We start from the raw sequence: 13,639 nt of genomic DNA, 5'->3' as shown, positions 1-13,639 counted from the left end.
GTCAACAGGGATTCCAGAGAGGAGTCCAGGGTCAGCCAAGAAGTGCTACACAACCTGTTTGCTTGAAGGTGAGCCTGTCTCGGAGGTAAGAGTAATTTCTTCTGTTGAGCCTTACCACCTCCAGTGGTTGTGTAATGTTATACTGCTATTTATTCTTTATTCATGAGCATGTGAATCCATGTCAGACCCCATGCTGGAGAAGGAAGTTGCTTACCTGTAACTATTGTTCTCCAGCATGTGCCTGGCATGTTTTCACATGCGAACCCTCCCTCCTACCCCTCTGCGGCTCTTTTTGGTCTTATGCCACTTTACGTGCTTACCAAATCTGAAGATGGTTGCCAGAGGAGGGGCTTAGGGAGAGGCCAGTCATTGACAGCCTGACGATTGGGAATATTCATGAGCATGTGAATCCATGGCAGACCCATGAACACTTGTTTCAGGTAAGTAACTTGTGCCTTGGAAATTGTAGTATTGGTTTCATACCTGTATTAATTTGAACTTTTGCCTGTTTCACCTCATTCTGTTGTGAACGGCTCGTGTGAATTGACACATTGTAACATCCTTTTGTTTTTCCAGATTCTGAAGGTGCTTTGTAGGGAGCATTAAGTACATGTTTTCCCTCCCTTAGAACTAGTAGGAACGGCCACTGGAGTTTAATCTGTTTACTGATTTACTTGTGTAACCAAAGGAACTAATCATGGTGATGACTTTACTGGTGATCCAACATTGATTAAGACACTGGTCCATGGCTGGCATGTCATCGAGTGGCAGGATTGAAAATCGTTAGTTTCAACTTGAGAGGAAGGTCAGATCAGGGTAAGCCTGGCTGTAGTGCCACCAATGAGCAAATTGACAAGGGGGGGTCCTGGCAGTCTCTCTGCCAGACATTAGTCCTGGTTACGAGAGGTTTCTGTTGGTACTCTTGTTCAGAGGAGAATTGCCTAGCATTTCGGAGCTGGACTGCCCCAGGGCAGGACAAAGACTGATATGTTTGGGATATTTCTTCTCTGTGAAAGATGGTGAGCTAAAGACTCTGGGTAAGTCTCTCGTTACCAGGACTAATGTCTGACAGAGGGACTCCCAGGACCCCCCTTGTTAATTTGCATATTTAAGTAACTTTGAGTCTCACCCTAAGTTACTAGGGGAATCCAGACGTGGACCCCTTGCTCACTATTCTTAGAGAGGCACAGATCCACCCTGCTGATGATGTCCAACCAGACCGAAACACGTGTGTGGGGTTTCTGTTGGTACTCTTGTTCAGAGGAGAATTGCCTAGCATTTCGGTGCTGGACTGCCACAGGGCAGGACAAAGACTGATATGTTTGGGATATTTCTTCTCTGTGAAAGATAGTGAGCTAAAAACTCTGGGTAAGTCTCTTGTAACTAGGACTAATGTCTGGCAGGGGGACTCCCAGGACCCCCCTTGTTAATGTGCCACCAATGAGGACTTCAGGCACTTGTGTCTTATGCAGGAAAAGGTTTGAAGGAGTGCTCAGCAGAAGTACTTCAAAGCTGAGCCCGGGGACTTGCATTCCAAATGCATTCTCTCCTCTGGCCTCCGAAATAAAAATAAAATAATAAACAATTCAACCCATCAATAATGCTCTGAGAGGTGCTTCATACCTTCACTGAATAGCATGCCTGTGTTGTCAAATATTTACATTGTTATGTTCCCTTTCAAATTATGTCATTTGTCTGCAAATATCTTTTATAGCGATAACAATGAGCCACTCAAGTTAATAGTTGAATTGGACTGTATTTACCTTGCACAAATGTGTTCGAATCCCCAAAGAATGTGTGTGCTTAAAGCACACTTTAGCTGAGAAGTTTTAAGACATTGGCCATATTCAGTTACAATTGAACATGCAGTGAAGTGCAACACCTCTTGAGCTATTGGAGAAGCAAACACAAGCTGCAAAGCAAAATACAGCACATTCAAATCTAGAGGTTCAGTTTCACTAAAGCAGGAATCAACGAGCGTTTACATTGGAAAGAAGAGCCAACTCAACCATGGTCAAGAAAATGGGAACATGAGCTCACAAGTTCCAATTAAAAGGGGCGTGAGACTGGCGTAGAATGGGCAAGTGTGAAAGTGTTCCATACGCCTGGCTCTGTGCCCCTCATTTCTTTCCACCTTCCCCATGATGATCTGGCATCCATTTGTAAGTTGCTTTGGTTAGGTCCAGCTGCTGTTGAGCATCAATGACAAAATCACAAGCACCCATTAGGTGGCCATTGACAAGAACCCTTGGGTGGCCAGGGTGTCACGGTATGGATTTTTGGACGGTATGATAACCTTCTTGCCAAGTAACGGTATACCACGGTTATCGCGGTATAGTGAGCATATTAAAGTAACCTTAAATAATACTTTGACACAATGTTTACTTTTCTTAACAGACTTACACTACAAACAAGAAGTCGTCTTTGTTTATAAATGTGTTTAAGTAGAAGTGACAAAAGTGGGCACTTTGGTGTTCCCAATTAACAGTCCTAAAAGACAAACTCCCTTCTTCATTTACTGAGAACACTTTGGCCGCACTGAGTGCATAGTGAACACTGACTACATATCACCAGGGAAACGAAGCTCTGTGCCCACGCTGGACAAATGTCTGGGCGAGGGTATAGGTAGGCCGGAACTTCATCCCATTCTATTGAAGTAGACCCCCCGCACCCAAGTCTTTGGGGGCCCCTTTAATCTTTAAAAGAAAGTTTATAGCATTGTTTAAGTGGTCATTTAGGGTTTCAGCTCCACAACTAGGCTACTTTTCTTTGTTCGGAAATGCAGACGACAGGTAACTTCCCTTGATAATCTACACACCACAAAATAAGGCACAGGTTGAGGCTGTGTCACTTCAAATGTATATTTGGTGGCCAAACATAAATCGCTCCAAAAGGTGATCAATAATAACAGACCATTTTTACCCTGCTTTCAGCTAGTGGGTGTTGTGGGGCAGTGATACATTTTGGGATTATTATTCAAATTCATTGATAAAACCAGGGACTTCACCCATTGTAGTATGCATTAGAATCTGTTACAATCTAAAATGTAATTTATATAATCCATAATAATTTACATATCACACATACCTCATGAACTAGTTCCTTCTCATTCCTTACAATGTATTGCTTTTGTGATCAGGTATGTGCTTCAAAGGTACAAAAAGGCACCACCTGAAACTGTGTGTACCCAAAAAACATATTGTTAACATAGGCAGGCTGCTTTTCCCAGATGTAGGAATGGGGCTCCCCAAATAACATTTTGAAATGGGCAATCATGCATCTTCAAACAGATCTGCAGGTACCCAAATTAAAACATTTGTTAAATGGATAATTCCCTGTAATTAGTCTGTCTTCTCAAAAGTGGGGCCAGAGAAAGTGTGAATGCGTACAAACATTTAAAATCTTTGGTGCATGCTCCGTCACCCCCTCAGCCCCTGTGAAAATGGGACATACTCTATTTACTAAAATGGTTCTGGAAGGACCTCGTGCAATCGCTTACTTCTCTTTTAAAATGGTCTGCATGCCGCAAAAGTAGGCTGTAGGCTTAGCAGCACTTCAGAAATTTCAGAGAAATGCAGACGGTTGCCATTGCTGCTGCCACTTTGCAAGGCAATAATTATGTGTGCCTTATGTATTTCCAAGTCTCTGAAGAGAGAAGTAAATTAATTTGGGCATTTAACTGATTGTTATATTGTGCCCTGGTTTTTGGGAATCCCGCTGGAAGCAGAGTACATATCAGTGGCATACACTGAACAGCTCAGAGTGCAGATTCTACTATGGCGAATCTTGCAGAAACTCCTGTTTACTCTGCAAACATTGAGTAATCAAAAGGGTTTTCAGGTGAGGATATAAAGGCAATGTTTTAATTATTTTTATACTGACCACAGCCTAACATTACGGACTCAGCAGCACAAGAGAACACCCACAGGTAAAACCTGTGAATGTTTAAGAACATTTAAATTTATGGGATGGGATCACAACGCAGTGCTGGCAGTGCATTTTATTTTTGCATCTAGAGAAGAAAATAACCAGTGTAAAAAAATATTACGTTATTTGCTTCTTGTATTTTTTGATTGACTATACTAAGCTAAAGAGTTTTTGGTATGACCGTCCTCAAGTATATAGGGAAGTGTGAGCTCAATAAACTACTTTATGTGCCCAAGATCACACATTCATCATGTTTGAAAGCCCCACTAATAGCTTTTGCCTGTAGCTTAGAGGTCTGTCCCCTCTAGCCTACATCTGCAGGAGTCTGTCCTGATCCATTCTGGTTTCACCATCACCTTCTTGTGGCCAATGCTGGATTTTACTTTTATGGACTTCATTGATTGACAGTGCGTCACCCTTTCTCAACCCTCATGCTGGACTTCCTTTGCATCTTGTACTCATGGTGGTCCCGAAGCATCCTGTTCACATCTTCATCTTGTATCCTGGCTTGCAACATTATGTGTTACTACGAACTTCTGCAATTGTATTCGCCCTCCCCTCTTGCTTCTCCACTCTTTGACTGCTTACTCTCTGTTCTCTCCTCTCCCTTTCTCCGTTGTCTCTTATTGTCCCTGGACCTAGAATGATAGCAACATCATCTGTCTCCTCCTCCCTCCCCTTAATGCCCCCCCCCAACCCCCCAAGCACTATCTGAAATGTCATCAGGCCAAGTATGATAGTTAATGTCACATACTTACTGATCATGGCTTGTAAGAATGTCCTTGTATTTTCCCTTGTTCCCTCCCTTGCCTTGAAGCACTTTGAAACACATTGTGTATAGGCGCTATATAAATAAACTATCATATCATATCATTTATGCAATAGCAGCATATGTTTTTCAAAAGCATTTTAATAAGGAATTTACAAAGACTGTTTAACCAAGAAGAGCTGTGTTGGGGAAAAAAGCTTGAATGAGGGACTAAAAGCTGAGTAAGAGCATGTATTTGTTTTGCATTGGCAAATATATGCCAAAAAGCGCCATGTTAATTTGATAGCTACTCATCGATTCATGTTTTTTCTTTGCATTATGGAGCTTGTCGCCCAGTATTTATAATGGAAAAAGCAAATTTCCCAGAATGTAAAAAAGGACTTAATGAGCTTCTCCCAAATTACATCGGCTTGTCAGGCTCGATTCTGATGTTGTCTACTAATAACAAGCATTAACAAAGCCAACACTTTTGGCTTTTGTGTAGACATGATCTCTGTATTATTCAGGCATTGCCATAATATTCCTACCTGGCCATAAAAAGGCAACAGCTGAAAATGATGTTAGTACCTGGGCATATATAACGGAAGTGCCTTATAAGTGCTTATTTAATGCCTATACAAGAGAAACAACCTTTGGGTTTTTTAATGTTTGTTGGAACAGGAATTAAGTGCAAGGGACAGCTGCAAGGACACACATACTGCTAACACATCAAGTGGCTGATGGTACACTTGGTTAAGACAGTTTTAATACATGAAGGGCTGGTTTATAGCTGTAATTATGCCATTGCTTTTCAGAATGATGATCAGAAAGCACATAACTAGACTTTGCGATCCCAGGGGCATGGGCTTTGGGGAGGAAGGTGAAAATAGTCAGTGGGAATGGCTAGAGGGCCTACCATGGCCATGGTTTTCTTAATATTCAAGCAATACCCACAGAATGTGTGTTCCTCCTTGCATCCCATCTCTCTCCTGTCTGCGCTTCCCGTGACAATAGTTTTGGCTTATAGGCAGCACTTTTAGTGCCACCTAATAGCCAAAACTAAAAATGACCCATTTATTCAGCAGGTCCATAATCCACCATTTCAGCTCTACAGCGCTTTGCCACAATACCTTTTAACATACTGCAAAAGGATTGCAGAACAAAATATATGTATGTAACATTCAACTTCTCAAGTACCTACTGTTCTCCAGCATGGGGTCTGGCATGGATTCACATGCTCATGAATATTCCCCGTCGTCAGGCTGGGAATCCTCGGTAAAGAAAAAACCAGTATCAGTTTCATTTCTGATCTGTCTTTCGTAGTAGTAACCAATCACTGGTCTCTGCGTCATACTGACCACAGCCAATGACTGCCCTCTACCTAAGCACCGCCTCTGGCAGCCATCTTCAGATTTTTACCGCACGTTCATGTGTTGGGATCCTCGTGCTATTGCTCTCGAGCGTTAGTGCTATTTTTTCACGTTTTTTGCTCAAAAACTTTGTTTTTTCGGTCAAAAGAGCCTCAAGCTCCACCGACTCTCCATCCGATCAACGGGGACCCGTGTCGGATTCGTCTGCGCCCCTCAAGGGTGAAGATTTCGTCGAGCTACGCCTTTGGAGGACTCCAGAAGCTTCTCGGGCCCGGACATGGCCCAGGAGAAGGGAAGCTCGACGCCCGGAAAGCTGTTCAGGGTCTGCCCTGGATGCCAGCTGCAGAACGTCTTTAAGGAGGACGAATACTCCTTTTGTCTCTACTGCTTACATGAGGACAAGACGCACGTGGAGAAGGACTGTGCGTTTTGCGGCAATATGTCGGAGCGGACCATGAAGGACCGCCATCAACGTCTCGCCAACTGGCTGGAAGGGAAGAGCCCGTCAGGCGAGAAGAAGAGGAAGAAATCCGAGCGGTCTTCTAAGACCTTTGAGGACGCCCCGGCGACGGGGGTCCAACACAAGGCCAAGCACCGCGAGTCCGCTGGCACCGGGAGCGCCGAACGGTCGGGCTCTACGGGCGCCAGGCAGGGCGCACCCTCCCCGGCACCTTCAGCCACGAGCCAACGCTCTGGGTCGGGTAAGAGGAAGGGCGAGCACCCGGCAAAGCTCCTGGAGAGGCCCCGGTCGAGCTCGAAGGCCCCATCGGAGGGGGAGCGAGGCAGTGTCCCCCCCCTCAAGGATAAGGCGGTGAGCGCACCTAAGGTGGTGAAGGCCTTAATCCATCCGGCCAAGCCCTCTATCGATACTGTCGCGGCGACCCTGGCTCAGCCTGTGGAGGCTACACCAGTGGTGGCGACCTCGGGGCTCAGAGTCTCCCTGCCACCTCGGAGGGAGTCCTCTTTTGTGCCCATCGATAGGACCCCCGTGAAATCCCCGGCGGGGAAGAAAAAGGAGGGGCAGGGCGTCGTCGTAGATTCGGCTTCAACCTCGGAGGAAGAGCTGATCGAGGTCTTAAGCCACGGCCTTGGCGTGGAAGAAGACCGGCCCGTCGGGATGGATCCCGACGCAGGTGACGACGACATCGTCGAGGGTGCCGACGGGGCCCCTGATCGCCCGTCGGATTCCCCTCTGCCAGCGCCGCAAGACAACTCGGCGGCCATTTTGTTGGCTATACAGTCCTTATGCTCAGAGATAAGGACGAGACTACCGTTGCCGACGGAGGAACCTCTCCCGTCGGGGGATCCTGAACCGGGACCTTCTGGTGTTCCCCCACCCAAGAAAAGAAGGATTCACCCTCCACCTCCTTTTCAGCCGTCGCGCACCGTCCAGCCCTCCTCCCCGTCCACCCGAGGGGATGATACGGGGACTGACACGGCAGCGACGGGTACGGACGACGAGGTATACGACGAGGATCTACCGTCGTCACCTCCCACCAGGGCTTCTCCGCCCGACGAGATTGGTTCGTTCCACTCCATGATCGCCAGGGCATCCGAGCTTTTCCAACTCTGCCCTGAGGAGAAGAAAAAGGAAGGATTCCTTTATCAACGGCGCGAGGCCAAGAGGAAGACGGTCCTCGCGGTGCCTCTACTGGACGACATTTGGGATGAGGGCCTCGCCCTCCTCAAGAACCCTTCCACTACGCCAGCTAGAAGAGACCGGTACGAGAAGAAGTACCGGGTCCCGGACGCGGCCCCCCTGTGCCTCCGGGCGCAGCCTACCTCGGACTCCGTCGTCTCCGCGGCGGCCAGGAAGAAAGCGGGGGGGGGGTGCGTCCTCCACATCGACTTCCCCACCGGACGGCGAGGGAAAGAAATTGGACACTATGGGACGCAGGGTCATCTCGTCTGCAGCAACGACGATTAAAGCGGCCAACGCCTTGGCTATCGTGGCCCGCTACGACAGGGAGCTATGGTACAAACTGGCTCCCCTGCTGGACTTCCTGCCGTACGACAAGAGGGCGGATGCCCTGGAGATCCTACAGGAAGGTGAGGTGGCGTCGGACCACGCCATCACTATTGCGACGGACATCGCCGACACTGGGTTTCGCCAGTTGGGCAACGGCGTGTGCCTTAGGCGGCGTGGATGGCTCAAGGCTACGGACTTCCGTCAAGACGTACAGACCAGAGTCCTGGACATGCCGTTCGATGGGAACAACCTGTTTGGGAAAACAGTGGACGATTCCCTTCAGGCCATTAAAGTGGGCACTGAGACAGCCCGGGCCCTTGGGGTTCTGCAGCAACGACGGACGCCCTTTCGGAGCAGCGGAGGCGAGGGCGCCTCCAAAGGTTCCGGCGGCGGTTTCTCCACCTACCGTCAAGCGGCCCGCTCGTCGTCTCAGGAGGCCTACAGAGGACGAGGCAAGTCTGGCGGACCCCGCCGTCGTCGCCAAGGAGGTCAAGGCGGCAAAGCCTCGTCGAAACAGGATTGAACCGACCGTGGGGTCGGGCCCCCACCGATGCACCCCGGTGGGAGGCTGGCTGGCGAGCTTCGTCAGCGTGTGGGAGTCCATCTCCACCGACCGTTGGGTGCTGGACGCCTTAGCCCGGGGCCACGCGCTCGAGTTTCAAAGAAGGTGCCCAAGCGTCCCCCCCGTGGCCAGGAAAGAGCTTCACGTCCCTCAGCTTCTCCTGGAGGTAAGGGCGATGCTCAGGAAGGGCGCCATCGAACTCGTCCCAAAGAGGCTTCGGGGCTCCGGAGTTTACTCGAGATACTTCCTCGTGAAGAAGACGACGGGAGGATGGCGCCCCATCCTAGACCTGCGATGTCTGAACAAATTCATCAAGGCGCAGAAGTTCCGGATGGTCACCCTCCAGCACGTCCTGGGTCAGCTGGAGGAAGGAGACTTCCTGTCGTCGTTGGATTTGGAGGATGCCTACTTCCATATTCCCATCCTAAAGGGGCACCGAAAATTCCTTAGGTTTGTGGTCCAAGGGCGTCACTACCAGTTCAAAGCCCTCCCCTTCGGACTACGGTCGGCACCCAGGGTATTCACCAAGTGCCTTGCACCGGTGGCGGCGCAGCTGCGCCGCGAGGGGATCCACGTCTACCCCTACCTGGACGACTGGCTCATCCGAGCCAAGACGAGGGAGCTCGCCGTGGAGCACACGGCAAGGACCGTCCAACTTCTCACGGACCTGGGATTCTCCGTGAACTACGCCAAGTCCCACCTGGTACCCACGCAAAACGCACTGTTTCTGGGAGCGAAGCTCAACACAGTGTCCCTTCTGGCCTCCCCGTCGGAGGAAAGGACCAGGTCCATCCTGGGCAAGGTACAGCGGATGTTGGCTTCCGACGCGGCCAAGGTGAGGACCATCAAGTCCCTCCTCGGAATGATGTCTTCTTGCATCTACCTCATTCCCATGTGCAGGCTCCGGATGCGCCCGTTGCAGGAGTTCCTGGACGCGCGCTGGATCCAAACGACGGGCGGCTTCGGGGAGAGGATCACACTCGACGAGAGTTTCCGCCAAGCGGTCTGGTGGTGGGGCACCCGCGCGCATCTGACGGCGGGCATGGACTTCCAGACCCCAGACCACCAGGAGACAGTGACCACGGATGCCTCCCTGGAAGGGTGGGGAGTGCACACCGAAAATCTGCACGCGAGAGGCCTTTGGCTCCCGACGGAGAAGTCCCTCCATATCAACGTCCTGGAGCTCCGTGCAGTGTTCTGGGCCCTCAGGTCCTTCCTTCCGTCCCTCAAGGGCAAGGTGGTGAGGATCTTCACCGACAACACCACCACCATGTTTTACATCAGGAAACAGGGCGGAACCAGGTCCCCAGCACTGTCCAAGGAGGTGCAGGACCTGTGGCATTGGGCCGTCGCCCAAAGAATGTTTCTGGTGCCGTTTCATCTGGCAGGGATAAAAAACACCATCGCAGACTCACTCAGCAGGGAGCTGCACTCGTGCCACAAGTGGGAACTACGGCAGGATCTAGTGGATCGCCTCTTCCGACGGTGGGGCACACCCCAGATCGACCTGTTCGCGACGGCGACGAACTCCAAGTGCCGGAGGTTCGCCAGCAGGTTTCCCCAGGCGAGGGGCATGGGCGATGCTTTCTCGTTCCCCTGGGAGGGCCTGTTCCTCTACGCGTTCCCTCCTTTGCCACTGCTAATCCGGCTCGTCAACCAGCTCAAGAGGTCACGGTGCAGGATGATCCTCGTCGCACCTGCGTGGCCGAGGCAGATATGGTTCCCGGACCTTCTGGACTTGTCAACGTCCCCGCCAATCAAGCTGCCCGTGGACGCGGATCTGCTCTCCAGGGAAGGAGGCGCCATCCTCCACCACGACCCGAAATCGCTGAACTTGCAGGCCTGGCTCCTGCAGCGCTAGAGTTTGGAGGATACGACATACCGGCCGACGGCAGAGAGGTTCTTGCAAAGGCCAGGGCGTCCTCGACTCTTAAATGCTATGGACACAAATGGAAGAGGTTCTCTGTCTGGTGCCACGCACAGAAGATTAACCCTCTACGGATTACGGCTCCCCGGATACTGCCGTACCTGCTGACGCTGGCCAAAGCTGGACTGGCACACGCGTCCATCAAGATCCATCTTGCTGCGATCTCCCGATACACCAGAACCACGGGGCGGACGTCCTTGTGGTCTCATCGTCTGGTGAAAGAGTTCATGAAGGGACTGTTCAGATCGTTCCCGCCGGTGAAGGCTCCGGCCCCGGCGTGGGAGCTCAAAGTGGTGCTGACCAAGCTCATGGGACCTCCGTTCGAGCCTCTGCACTCGGCCCCGTTGAAGTTTCTGTCATGGAAAACAGCGTTTCTTGTGGCCATCACCTCCGCACGACGGGTGGGAGAGATCCAGGCCCTTTCCTGCAAGGCCCCGTACTTGACTTTTCACGACACGAGGGTAGTGCTCAGGACGCACCCCTCCTTCATGCCCAAGGTACCGTCGGACTTCCATCTCAACGAACCCTTGGTGTTGCCTGTGTTCTTCCCGTCGCCTTCGTCGCCGGCTGAGAGGACTTTGCACTCGCTGGATGTGGCTAGAGCGCTGAAGTTCTACGTGGACCGCACAAAGTGTTTTCGGAAGACGTCACAACTCTTTGTGAACTTTGGACCTGTCAATCAGGGGAAGGCTCTCTCGAAGGCTTCCATTTCCAGATGGCTCTCCGGCTGTATCATGTACTGTCATCGGTTGGCAAACCGACCGCTGCCTGGCCGTCCGAGAGCCCATTCCACCAGAGCGATCGCAGCTACCACGGCGTTCCTTTCTGGTGTGCCCCTGCTGGACATATGTAGGGCTGCTACGTGGAGGTCGACGCACACCTTCACGAAATTCTACTGCGTCGATCGGGATTCCAGGGAGGAGTCCAGGGTCGGCCAAGCAGTGCTGCGCAACCTGTTCGCCTGAGGTGAGCCTGGTGAGGAGGTAAGATGCTTAATGTTGAGTTTGATGTAATGCTTAATGTTGAGACTTTGCCACCTCCCGTGGTTGTGCATGTGTGTACTGCTATGTATTCTTTATTCATGAGCATGTGAATCCATGCCAGACCCCATGCTGGAGAAGGAACAAGTTACTTACCTGTAACTGTTGTTCTCCAGCCTGGGTCTGGCATGGATTCACATGCGAACCCTCCCGCCTACCCCTCTGCGGCTCTTCACTTGGTCATACTGCCACTTCACGTGCTTCCAAATCTGAAGATGGCTGCCAGAGGCGGTGCTTAGGTAGAGGGCAGTCATTGGCTGTGGTCAGTATGACGCAGAGACCAGTGATTGGTTACTACTACGAAAGACAGATCAGAAACAAAACTGATACTGGTTTTTTCTTTACCGAGGATTCCCAGCCTGACGACGGGGAATATTCATGAGCATGTGAATCCATGCCAGACCCATGCTGGGACAACAACCCTTTCCGCATTGCACATGGGAGGCTTTTTTTTCACGCAGAATGTGTTTATTTTTGTATGGAAGATAGCAGCACATTACTAGAGGGCCCAAGCCATGCAGCTTTCACTGGAGCTTTCAATGCATGTTTCACTGGAGCCTCGTGACTACAGCTTCGCGACTTTGACACCAGCTTATCTGCCTTGCTCAGTGGGGGTGCCAGCTTACTGGAAGATGCCAGGCAGCTGCAGGCAATGTAAACAAAATAATAAGTGGTCAGAACTTCCACTGTCTGCGTATACAGATCTGCTTTGCCGCCTTGCCCCTGTCTCCCACGTGTTAAAATGAGCGAACTGAAACCACTTTAAACAAACAAAACTGTGCTTTGATGCTGAGCACACAGTAAACCGGTATGGACAAGGTCAAGGTTATTGTGATTAAATGAGGAGATGCATGGTAATTATACCGGTATACCGGTGTACCGTTACACCCCTGGCCATCTTGTACAACTAACAGAATAATTTTAGTTTCACTTCCTCAGTGTCACCCGGCGCCTCACGGGCCTTCAGCATTTGCTGTATGTAGAAATTACCTCATTTTATATCTCCTGAATTGGAAGATCATCAATTTTGCCTTATATATTTACAGAAGGAAAGCCTCTATTAAGAAACTGTTAAGCGGCTCCTATGGATCCATTATGAGCCAATAATCGTAGCTACTACCTTTTGGGAACTAGGAGTGAATACATAGCATGCTGCAAATCTAACTTCCACGTGAGAAGCAAGCTATGCCTTTCTGTTGATTACATATGATCCATGATTTAATGTGCCTTCTAGATTTGTCAGAAATCTCCTTTATACACATTCTTTTAATGTGATCTAGGCATGTTTGTGTGACGCTAGTAGCAGCTGTTTGTTTCAACAAAAACAGGCACTTCTAAGTAAATAGTTCCCAGCTATTTTGATCCATGATCAGCTGGACACAGTGTATGGGGGTATCACCAAGCATTCCGAGAAGAAGCTGTGTACTACCTTGCTAATGGGAGGCGTTAAAAGGGAGGACTAGCATCTACTACACTTTTATATCCATTCATTGTAAACAGTTTATTCAAAGTCACTTCATGGATTATGATTGCATGAGTGCCCTTAAGAGCTAGAGTACAGGGCTCCTGTCATTCGTTTTGTTCAAGTTCTGGAATACATGCCTGTTTGGTCCAAAGGCCTGTCTCATGTTAGGACTAGGTGGGGAATTAGGCAGCAGTGGGAAGACCTATGTGACGTATGCGCCTAGACGCCGTCAGGCCTTAGTTTGCACTTTGCACGTTTTCAAATAAATCAATTACTTCATGACACCAATCTTTTTTTTTATTTGTCTCCATTTCAACAATGTGCCAATCTAGTCTGTATCCAAGGAGTGAGTGAGCAGGCTAATCACTAGGCACTCCCCTCAAGAGTGTCTGCGTCAGGATACATTGTTCCATGCCTGAGTCTGGAACTTTACACTGATGTAGATGCTCATGTTCTGGCTGTTCTGTGGATGCATGAATCACCTTAATCCTCCTTGTGCATCCCATCACCTTTCATAGGCATTAAAATGTGCATTATTTACACATCTGCAGTTTGCCTCTTAAAGTGCTTCTTTAGAACTAATCGACATACCCCTGTGGGTTATTTGGGTTATTGACCATATTCCCTGTGC

General features: G+C 49.7%; 1 protein-coding gene across 1 annotated transcript in view; it reads left to right on the top strand.

Moving 5' to 3' along the window:
* The window catches only part of PTPN11 (protein tyrosine phosphatase non-receptor type 11), a 1,257,273-nt gene that overhangs the window by 522,640 nt on the left and 720,994 nt on the right, over window positions 1-13,639 (top strand). The gene's annotated exons all lie outside the window — the stretch shown is intronic.

The sequence above is a fragment of the Ambystoma mexicanum genome, chromosome 10 (assembly GCF_040938575.1).
Source record: "Ambystoma mexicanum isolate Mex_15411 chromosome 10, UKY_AmexF1_1, whole genome shotgun sequence".
NCBI classification, from domain to species: Eukaryota; Metazoa; Chordata; class Amphibia; order Caudata; family Ambystomatidae; genus Ambystoma; species Ambystoma mexicanum.
This window is presented reverse-complemented; position numbering and strand designations above follow the sequence as displayed.